We start from the raw sequence: 4,722 nt of genomic DNA, 5'->3' as shown, positions 1-4,722 counted from the left end.
AACATTGTCCAGTGGGGTCTAGGAGTCTCCCCTGGTTCAAAACCATCTTGAGAGGCCCTAGCACGCTATTTCTCGACCCGCTCTTTCATTTGAGCCCAAAAAAACATTCATATCTTGTCTGACATCGCTGCTACAAACTCGGGTCTACAACTCGGGCCTTCAATTAAAAGCCCGAGTTGAAGGCCCGAGTTTGTAGCAAAGATGTCAGACAAGATATGAATGTTTTTTTGGGCTCAAATGAAAGAGCGGGTCGAGAAATGGCGTGCTAGGGCCTCTAAAGATGGTTTTGAACCAGGGGAGACTCCTAGACCCCACTGGACAATGTTGTCACAATTGCGCTTTTCAATTGAAAACAGACATCATCTTTAGAGACATTTGTCATCTTTAAAGACTTCTGCACGCCATTTTTCGAGCCGCTCTTTCATTTGAGCCAAAAAAAACATTCATATCTTGTCTGACATCTTTGCTACAAACTCGGGTCTTCAACTCGGGCTTTCAATTGAAGGCCCGAGTTGTAGACCCGAGTTTGTAGCAGCGATGTCAGACAAGATATGAATGTTTTTTTGGGCTCAAATGAAAGAGCGGGTCGAGAAATGGCGTGCTAGGACCTCTAAAGATGGTGTTGAACCAGGGGAGACTCCTAGAACCCACTGGACAATGTTGTCACAATTGCGCTTTTCAATTGAAAACAGACATCATCTTTAGAGAGATTTGTCATCTTTAAAGACTTCTGCACGCCATTTCTCGACCCGCTCTTTCATTTGAGCCAAAAAAAACATTCATATCTTGTCTGACATCTCTGCTACAAATTCTGGTCATCAACTCTGGTTTTCAGTTGAAATTGGAATTGTTAATTTACACAATAATAGGAGTGCATTGACGATTTTTTCTTAACTCGCAAAAATCTTCAAACAATTTGCTACCGATTGGTGATAAAATTTTTGGAAATAATGAAATAGGGGGGATAATGCCTTTTTTTGAGGGGTGATTTTTCAAAAATTTATTTAAAAAAAAAGTACTAACTAGCAAATGTTTTTTATTAACTCGCAATTTTCTTCAAAACTACTTCAATGAGGAAAAAAATAAAAATTTGGAATATCTATACATGAGGGGCTAATTGATCGGATCTCACTCACGGACACAAGATTCCCATGCGTTAGGGCCAGTTTTTTGGTTAACTTAACCACGGTTAAAAGCCCCCCCCCCTCCCCCGGGCCCCGACCTCAACCAATCAGAGATCTTAACCTTCACTTTAACCGAGGCTTTAACGCTGGTTAAGTTAATCAAAAACTGGCCCTTAGTGTGTTTGTTTAGGGCCAGTTTTTTGGTTAAATTAACCATGGTTAGCTCGTGGTTAGAGTTAAATCCAGCCCCCCAGCACTGTAATTCCAGCTGTGGTTGAAAATGGCGGCGCCCATGTTTACGAGAGCGACTGGTTAAAATTCAAAAATATTGTACATGTTCGCCATTTTCCTCCACACTCATGACAGTAGGGGAAATAATTCCCCTCACGTGGGAAACGCGGGGGGGGGGGCTGGATTTAACTTTAACCACGAGTGAGCAATGGTTAGTTTAACCAAAAAACTGGCCCTTATTCTGCCTTAAAATCCAAGTTATCCATCGATACTCTTGTTATGCTCTTGTTGTATCCCGTTTTCTATCATTCTTCAATGAAATGAAAAAATTTGATAATAATGGCGGTATTCTTCGTTCACGAATGCGAGAAACTCACGTCAAATATTCGATTAAAAATAATAAACTACATCTATTCTTATTTCCACTTGATCCAAGCAAATCACTAATCCCATTCTAAAGTTCTCTCTCCACACTGATAGACAGAATTAGTTATTGTTAACAAATGGATTTGGTTGAAGGCTAGGGTCTATTTGGTCTTACCAAATGTTCATTCGGTAATAGTTAACGAATGCACATTTGAGAAGTCTCGTTTTACTTGACTTTCAACTTTCAAGTGAACCATTCATTAAATATTAACGAATATTTATTTGGTCATATTCAACTCTACCATTAGTTAATAGTTAACGAATCTCGTTTGGAATAAATGAATCATTCTATCAGTGCACCGCGTCTGTGTCTGATCGCTCGCAGCTGCTGCGACCTCTACGATTTATTTGAAATTTTCGATTTAGGCCCCATATCCTCTGTACACAGTTCCCCGACCTCCTCCCCTCTATTCTTCATGGTTTTACCGCTTCGCTAATTATTTTGTTTCCACTTGCTTCGTTGGGCAGTATTCACCGTGGCCAGAAAAATGTTGGGTTAGAGCCTAAATGTCCACATCCACGTGAGCGCACAAATTTTCACCACAAGAGGGCAGAGCACCGCTTCGATGAAAGATTGGCCTATCACACTGTTTAAGTACATATGTTTGATAGCTACACTCCTTAAATACACAAAAAAATTTACACAATTGAATTGTGCACTTGCATTAAGTCCGCAGAAAAGTTTTGCACAAACACTATGGTCAACCCTTTAAAATCGACACGCCCATCAAGTGCACAATCATATTCTCCACATTATAGAATAAGTAATCATATCTACATATTGCGCATTTCAAATTCCATAATGTGTAGATTAAACAACACATCGATACTTTATTTTTTTATAAAACTGCACATCCAAAACATAGGGAATTCGATTGTTCCTTTAATAAAAAATCCAGTATAACATTTTTGGAAGCCAATCTGTTCGGCGTATTGTGTCATTAGATTTTTTATAAATGATGATGATAGCATCCATACAGATATTACAGTAATACTGTATCCTGTTGTAAAAAGGAGAAAGGAAATCGATCTCGAAATATCTCGAAAATCTCGAATAAGCGTAAGCGTAAGACTGAAACCGAAGCGCCACTACGTGAGGAGGCGAGAAGGCGCGTACGTAGCACGCGCGGCCGATTTCGTTATATTATATTCTATACTATACTATTTCATAATACATATAGTACTCTATTATATATTGTACATTATACATAGTGTATATAATATAGTATAGTATAGAATATAATACAGTATTATCGTAATATCTTTAATGTATGCTATCATCATTTATAATAAAAAAAATTGGGTGGTGCCAGATGGTATGACCGTTGTGGTCTTTTACCTACCCGTCCCAGTACCTACGCGGTACCCCAGCCTAATTCCTTACCCGCACTTGCCTCTAAGCTAACTTATATCTAACTCCACATAACTAACTCCACATGCACTGGGTTCGTTTTCCGGCAGGGCTGCCAGATTTTGGCGGTTTATAGCCAAAACCTGTACAATTTTAAATGGGGTGACGTCACGATCTGGTAACACTGTTTTCCGGCGATGAAAACATCTTTCATCACCGGGACTCGAACCTGCGCTACTGGGACGCTTTGGTTTATAGGGCCAGCACGCTGACGACGAGCCCAAAGACGTCCTCTTATCATCATTTATAAAAAAAATTAATAACACAACACGCCGAATAAATTGGCATAAAAAACGTTACAATGGATGTATTATATATTTTAAAAAATACAATACATTCCTGAAACTTTTCTTTCGGAAAACTTGATATTAACTTCAGAAATCTAATATAACACTATTCACTACAACTGACATACATTAAGACCCATGCAGTAGGAAATACGCGCGCAAAGCGCGCCGACTAATCTAGTTTATGAAATTCCACACGTTTTTGGTGAGTTGTTGAAACTACACATTGAGGAATTTGAAATACGCCATGTATAGATATGATTACTTATTCTATAATATGGAGAATATGATTGTGCACTTGGCGAGCGTATCAATTTCGATGTGTCAAAAGTTCCTGTGGAATCAGGTGCATGTTCCATTTTGGAAGGTAGACAATATGTGTGCGTGCAATACTTTTGTGCGGACTTAATGCAAGTGCACAATTCAATTGTCTATTTTTTTGTGTATTTAAGGTACTTCCTCAGTGAGTTATACTTGGTGAAAATTTCGCAATGAACTGAAGACCTAAAATTTGAATCATATGTTGTTGAGGACAAGTAAAAACGACTCCCAAATTTTCAAGTATTTTTTCCACGTGAATTTTTGAGATATCCATCGTCAAACATTCAATTTTTGTCATTTTTAAGTTTTTCGTCCTGTTGTCCATGCATATCTCAAAAATTCACGTGGAAAAAATGCTTGAAATTTTGGGAATCGTTTTCACATGTGCTCAACAACATATGATCCAAATTTTAGGTCTTCAGTTCATTACGAAATTTTCACCAAGTATAACTCACTGAGGAAATACCTTAAGGAGTGTGGCAATCAAGCATATGTACTTCCAGTGAAGTGCCAATCTTTCATGTGAATAACTGGAGGTGGATAAAGTTGCCATGCACATTGCTGCGTGTGGACTTCAAAGCGGTGAACTGCCCTCTTGTGAAGAAAATGCGTGTACTCAACTAAATGTGGACATTTAGGCTCTTACCCAACTCTATTCTGGCCATTCGTGATCGCAACACAGACGTGGAAGCCATCAAGCGGTCTCTAAACTAACTACTCTTGGGGGCCAACCAATGAAATCACTGGAAGTGAACCAATGGTAGGCATCAATCAATGAGATCACTGGGCTCTCTGTGATCTCATTGGTTGGCCCCCAAGAGTAGTTAGTTTAGAGACCACTTGATGGCTCCCACATCTATGTTGCGATCGCAAATCGTCAATCCTGCCGTTTCATTGTTCCACATCAACCTGACAATATTCT

The sequence above is a fragment of the Diachasma alloeum genome, unplaced genomic scaffold, assembly GCF_001412515.2.
Source record: "Diachasma alloeum isolate Michigan unplaced genomic scaffold, Dall2.0 Dall_scaffold_00213, whole genome shotgun sequence".
Lineage (NCBI taxonomy): Eukaryota > Metazoa > Arthropoda > Insecta > Hymenoptera > Braconidae > Diachasma > Diachasma alloeum.
Note: the sequence above shows the minus strand (reverse complement) of the source record.